Source organism: Saccopteryx bilineata, chromosome 12 (genome assembly GCF_036850765.1).
Source record: "Saccopteryx bilineata isolate mSacBil1 chromosome 12, mSacBil1_pri_phased_curated, whole genome shotgun sequence".
Lineage (NCBI taxonomy): Eukaryota > Metazoa > Chordata > Mammalia > Chiroptera > Emballonuridae > Saccopteryx > Saccopteryx bilineata.
The window spans coordinates 49,035,023-49,041,952 of NC_089501.1; the positions used below are offsets into that span (position 1 = coordinate 49,035,023).

The 6,930-nt window shown below is 51.9% G+C and overlaps 1 long non-coding RNA gene across 1 annotated transcript; it reads right to left on the minus strand.

Moving 5' to 3' along the window:
- Positions 1-3,148: 3,148 nt before the first annotated feature.
- LOC136316475 (uncharacterized) lies at positions 3,149-5,625 on the minus strand. Its single transcript, XR_010727720.1, has 3 exons — positions 5,506-5,625; positions 5,042-5,157; positions 3,149-3,241 (listed from the first exon to the last, which is right to left on the minus strand). It is a non-coding gene; the product is annotated as an uncharacterized lncRNA (long non-coding RNA).
- Between the last annotated feature and the right edge of the window lie 1,305 nt (positions 5,626-6,930).

Genomic DNA, 6,930 nt, shown 5'->3' on the forward strand with positions numbered 1-6,930 from the left:
ACCATGAAAAAATCACTGAGACACTAGAATGCCATGAACCAAGACCCCACCTATGACGCTCACCCACCCAAAAACCAGAACTGCATCTCATCTGCCCACCCACCAACTTACAGGAATTACAGGGGACAGAGGAACGTGTTAAATGACACTACCAGGAAGCAATCAATAGAGCTAAACTATATAGGACCAAATATCCTGCAGAGAAATAGAAAGATGGACGGGGAACCAACAGATTGAAATGGATTTAAGAGACACATCAGCCAACCGTAATATATGGACCTTATTGGATCCTCATTCAAAAACTGTAAAAGAATATAGAGATAAATAGATGATAGATAGATAGATAGGTAGATAGATGCAAGTCAGGAAAATATTTTCTAATTTTTATTGAATTTATTGGGGTGACATAATAAAATTATGTTTCAGGTGTACAGTTCTACAATGTATCATGAGTATATGGTATTGTGAGTTCACCACCCCAAGTCAAGTCCCCCCCATTCCATTTATCCCCCTTATACCCTCTTCTGGAAGTCCTGGAAAATTTAAGAAGTGACCAGATGTTTGTTTTTATTTAGGAATGTCTGATCATACTTTTAAGGAGTTCTAATCCTTGGACGATACATATCAGAAAGCTTACAGAAGAATGGTCTGCGCTGCGGTGGCGCAGTGGATGGAGCGTGGACCTGGAACGCTAAGGTCGCCAGGTTCAAGGCCTCAGACTTGCCCGTTCACAAGAAGCAACTGCAAGTTGGTGCTTCCCGCTCCTTCCCACCTGGTTTTCTTTCCCTCTCTCTCTCGGATCAATAAATAAAATCTTTTTTGAAAAAAAGAAGTAATAGGATGGCTGGGACTCGCTTTGGAGCAGTCTAAGTGGGGGAAGGGAGAGTGCATGGGGAAGAGAGAAAACGAAGTCGGCCGTGACTGGTCCAGTCCCCGAACCGGGTGAGGGACCCGCTGGTCCAGCTCATTATAACCTCTGCTTCTGTGTTCAGCTGCAGTTACCCATTCCCAAAGGTGAACACCTACCTCCGTGTAAAGCAGGGGTCCCCAAACTTTTTACACAGGGGGCCAGTTCACTGTCCTTCAGACCGTTGGAGGGCCGGACTATAAAAAAAACTATGAACAAATCCCTATGCACACTGCACATATCTATTTTAAAGTAAAAAAACAAAACGGGAACAAATACAGTATTTAAAATAAAAAACAAATTTAAATCAAGAAACTGACCAGTATTTCAATGGGAACTATGGGCCTGCTTTTGGCTAATGTGCTCCTTTCATTGACCACCAATGAAAGAGGTGCCCCTTCCGGAAGTGCAACAGGGCGGATAAATGGCCTCAGGGGGCCGCATGCGGCCCACGGGCCATAGTTTGGGGACCCCTGGTGTAAAGCCTGGTGTGTGCAGCTCCCACTTTCCCTCCTCGGGTGGCTCCCCGTGCTTTCAGAGTCAAGTCCGAGCCTGTGGGTGTGCTGGCTGGTCCCCCCTCCATCCACACTGCCCGCCAGCACACTCCCCGCTCGGGTGATGCGGGGGGGACACAGCCAGGCTCCCTGCCGCCCCCTCTGGCACGGTCCCCCTCTCCGTGCCTGGAGAACTGCTCCACTTCCGGCAGGACCCCGCCCGCGTCTCCCCAGGACTTGACCCCACACCGCACCCTCGGCAACGCTGTTTCCCATAGAGAAAAATGTTTTCCGTTTCCCGTTAACTCGCTGAACTGAGCGTCTGGAAACAGAAGACACTCAACAAACGCTTGTTGAATTGAGACATCCACAGCTAAACAAACCACTGGTGTCGTGCCCGATGGTTCTCCCTGGGACAGTCTGCCGTCTACAGAGCCCCCGCAGTCGAGCTTTGGCTACAGGAAGAAATGGATCGTCCCTCCGACCTGGGAGAAAGGACCCGAAACGGCACCTGTAAAGATGAGAAAGCCATAGGGCAAAAGCCACTCTGTGTCAAAAGCTGTGGGCACAAGGAATGGAGACACGACGGTGCCAGAGCAGCAAGGCCCTGCCCAGGGAGGGACAGGGTTAGCAGGGCACGGTCCAGTTATGGGTACTGTGACTCCGGAGTACCCAGTCCTCGCCCTCCAGACCCGTACTCAACTCCGGGAGTCAGTCCCTCCCGGGCTCAGTCTCCTCACGGGTCTCTGGAAGCCGCTTCCGGCCTGCAGTCTGCTGATTCTAGTCCAGTTGCTGGCCGACACCAGCCATCCTTCTGTCTGTTGGCTCCGTAGTAATTAGTGATTGATCTGTGATGGCTCCCACGTCTCACCGGACAGCGTGCTGAGCAGTGTGTCAACCCGGTTCCGGTGTGAATCTGGGTTCTCAGAATCTTACCGGGAACTGTAAGACAGCCGTGGGAACAACTGTATCGCAGAACAGCACGTGATGAGGAGCAGACGAGGAGAAACAGGCAAGATGTCTGGGAGTTCAAAACTGGGCTCGAGTTCTTTGGGTTACGGAAGACTTCATGGAAGAAGCAGCCCCCAAAGGTGGGTGGGGTTTGGGCGGGTAGCCTGCTGGGTAGGATGCTTCAGCCATAAGTAACAACCTACCTGTCTGGGTTTCTGCCTTTCCAGGGAAGGCCTCCTCACCTGGTTGAGGCCGAGGCAGAGTGGCTGGGGCTGGGATCTGATCGATCCGATGGATCAAGGTGGGGTTGGTTCTTCCCGTCTTGCCTCCCTGCTGTGCCCCCCGGGGGGGGGGTGTCTCATGACCCGGAAGGTCCAGAGTCAGCACAACCAGGACCAGAGGAAGCAGAGCAGCCTTAGTCGGCTCGTCCTCCTGCAGCTGCTCTGAGAGAGGAAGACAGACTCCCCAGAAGACCCACAGGCAACTCTGGCCAAGCCACGTGGTGACGTCGGATGGCCGGCCCCTTCCTGAGACAATCCCGGGCACCCCTTCACCCAGAAGTGGGGACGTACACATGTCAGGTCCACGTGGGACCTGCCAGGCCACAGGCCATTTCCACCCTCTCGATATTGTCAGAACGTGGCTGTCTCCCATGTCCTCTCTCTCCATCACCGACACAGGCTGTGACCTGAAGAACAGCCGGTCGGGTGGATACAACACAGACCCAAGTTCAGTTCCCACCAGGCCTTTTCTCTGCCCCAGTGCTTCTGAATCCAGCTGCTCACTAGCATTACCTGGGTGCCATCCCAGATCCATTAAATCTTAGTCCCCCAGGGCTGGGGTCCAGACACCGGGGTTGTGTTTGAAGCTTCTTGGAAGATCCCAGCGCCTACAAGGGGTGAGAACCAGCTCTGGAACTCTGTGGTCTGCCCATCTTAGTCACAAGAGACTCACCCAGAGGGCTCGATCAAACATAGACCACTGTGCCCCTATACACGAGCTCCTGATGCAGTGGGTCTGGGGTGGGACTGAGAATCGGCATTTTTAATAGGTTCCCGGGAAGGTTGTTGCTGCTGCCGCTGCTGGTCGAAAACATGCTTCCCCTGATCTGGATCAAATCAGGATCCTGCCCGGGGCCACAACCTTCCGTCTCCCTGTCGGAGGCAATGGTACCTGCCGGCCACCGTCACCGACAGCATTAACGTCCCAAAGCCCCTAGCAGCTGCCCACGGGATGGGAAGTGCCACTATTGGTCACACTGCTGTGGGCGAGTCAGTGGGCTGCCCGGGGGTGAGCCCGGGCCGGGTCAGCTCTGCCTCCCACCTAGGATTTCTTTGCCTCCTAAAAACATGTTGGCACCCCAAAATAAAAAATGTGCACCCTGCTCTCCGCACTGGCTCTGAATGGCATTTCCTTATAGAAGGATTCTTATTAGAGGAAAAACATCTGTTCCACTTTCTTTAATCTTTAATTTATCTAATCTCTCTTTATATAGGAAAAAAAAAAAAGGTATATTGCTAATGAGTGAATTTCTGCCAAGGGCGGAAAAATGCTTATTTCAATTACTGAATTCTCCTCGTTGACTTGACCCTCTATGGTGTAATACCACCCAACATAAGTATAATGAATGGGCCACTTCTTTCTGGCATTTTCATCACTGGCCCCTGATAGAGAGCCTTCCAGAAGAAAAAGGTGTCCTTTTTCCATACATACGTTCAGCCAAAGTCCCAACAGGCGTTGGGGTGAGTACATCTTTCCCTCAGACCAGTGCCCCTGCCCACCAGCTCAAGGCACAAGCTGGGGAGAACCCTCTGCAGGCGGTGACCGTGGCGGAGAGCGGCCGCCAGAGGGCGCCGCAGAGCAGCGCAGCCCGCCCCCTCCAGGACCCGGCCCACCCGCTGCTCGGGCCTCAGCCCAGGTGTTTACAGCCGCATCGGAAAAGGTGTGTTTCAGCTCTCTTTAGACACTTCGGTGTTGTTTTTCTTTAACTTCTTTTATATTTAAACTTTTAAGTGAGCAAGAAAATGGCATGATAAAAGGAAATGAAGAGATTATCTGAAAGAATGAAATTGGATCCAAAGAAGGTAAATGAACTTCTAGAATTTAGTGTTATTGGGGGGGGGGCATCTAAAATGAACCCCTCATTTTACAGGTGAGGAAACTTGAGGACCAGAGAGTTCACAGCATCACAACAAGCAGGGGGCCAGGCTAGTCCCCACACCCCTGCCTTCCCACTCCAGTGTGTGTTCGCAGAGGGATGCCGGCCACACCAGTGAGCCCCAACTCCCTCTTTCATTCTGTCCTCTCGTCTCCTGCCACTCAAGAAAGGGGCTTTCTATTCCCTGTTATCTGGGTTTGTACCATAGCTTGCAATGTTTAGGATATTTTCATCCATTTTTTATTTCTTTTGCCATTTTTATATTGTAGTCAAATATAACGTAAAATTTGCTCTGTTGGCTATTACTACGTGTCCGTTTCAGTATCCTTAAAGACATGCGCAGTGTGTGCAGCCATCACCGCCGTCCCCTCCTCCCAGACCGAAACTCCGTCCCCACTAAACGCTGTCTGTCCATTCCCTCTCCCCGGCCCCGGCCCGCCATTCTAGCCCTGTCTCTCTGTCTGCTCTGTGGCCTCATATAAGGGGAGTCATACCGTATCTGTCCTGCTGAGTCTGGCTTCTTTCACTTACAGAATGTCCCCCAGGTTTAATCACACTGTGTGCAGCGTGTGTCAGGATGGCCTCCTTTTTCATGGCTGACTGCTGTGCTGGCACCTTCGTTCATATCGCTGACACCCCGAAGAATCCTGCAAGACAAGGTGGAGGGCAACCCTGACACTCCTCTTTCCGAGGGGGAATTGAGCCCCTGGGTGATCTGCCCACGTCCTCACCACGCAGACCTGAGCCCGTGCTAGGTCACCCCGCTCACACCCCAGCGCCTGGCTCTGCCCTGGCCTGTGTTCTCCCGGGTCCGGAAAGTGGGGCTTCTCCACTGCTGTCTGCACACTGACCTGGAAGGACTTCCCTTCCTGGGAGGGGCACCCGCCTCCCTGAGGGGCTGCATGGGTGAGCCCACAGCCGGGGAGGACGAAGAACAGCTCCACCTGCTACATCCACAAAGGTCATACCACCCTGCACAGTGCCCCGCTGCACACCTGGTCACAGAGGCATTGAAGATGTGACGAGCGTTAGAGCAGGGATATTCCAGCTCATGCCGACTGAAGTTAACACAAGCCACCAAGGCCCTGTGGGCTTTAAAATCCCACTTCAAGCAGAGGTGACACTCAGAGACACAGTCACTCGGTGTCCTCGTCAGGTAAAAAGTGTCCTGGTGTGACAATGCACAGGAGAAAGTTCACTGGCAAAAACGGGCTAGGTCCTGGGGCGACCGAGAATTAATTCCACAGCTGAGCCATTCACACGTCTACCTATGTGTCAGTAACAGAACTCGTCATGGCTTCTTAAGATGTTCCCAGCACTGAGGTTACTATTACTACATGCTTGGAGCACATGGCACCACTTAATTTAAATACATAGTGAGGAAATGGAGGTTGAAAGACTGTATCACTTGCTCAGGGCTACACAGCTGGCAAATCAAAGCCGGGCTTCGAAGCGGGGTTTTGTGACTGCAGATCCTGAACCTGCCTCCGCCAAGCTGAAGTCGCTCATGTTAAAGCCGCCTCTTCTACCCAGTCGGCAGAAAGAGCGCGGGGAGAGGTAGGCGCTCTCCTCCCAAATCGTGGCGCTGGCAACTGAGTCCCTTCCACAAACCGCATTCGGGTCCTGATGCCGGCACGGTGCCAGGGCCCTTGAGAAACACCAGGCAGAAGAGGCCCCAGCTGCCCTGAGCCCACACGGAACAGGAAGGACCTGTGACTTTGTGGGGCTTCCATTCGGGAGTAATACGGAGCATCAAATGTCATTTTCTCTCTGTGTTAAAAGAAATTGAGAAATAGTTTATTAGAGGGCACTCAGGTGAGAAAACAGAAGACCTCGATTTTTACTAACACACTCCGCCTGAGCCTTTCCTAACTTCACTTTAGGTGGCGGGCACATCTGACATTCCACGCGATTTGTCATCTTGGTCCAGTGACTTCAGTCATACATGAAAGGGTATTTATTACCTGAAGAAGAAGAAGGGGTGTTGCCAAGATTCTAATTGAAATACGTTTGGAAAACCAAATGGTGTGTTTTTCTGAAACCATACTTACTCTAGGAACACTGGGACAATCCAAAAAGAAAGCTCTGACCCATCCTGTCTTATATGATAAATAGTGAATTTTCTTCAACTCTGATCATTTACATGAGATGAAGGAACACCCAGAAAAGGTTGGCTGATCCTAAAAGGATTGAACTCGGTCTCAATGGTCCGAGAGTGCCTTGTGATTTCAGCCGCTTGCGGTCCTTGGCTGTATTTGCCAATCTGCTCCCGTGCAAATGCTGGAGGTATGCAGCACTGCGCCTCCGTCTGGGAGGTTTGCAGGCACCGTGGTGGAAAGAGATGCTGCCTGGTTTTTACGCGCCGATTCCCTCGGTTCCCACCTGGATGCGTTATGAGGAAAAGGGGGCGTGTTCTCCAG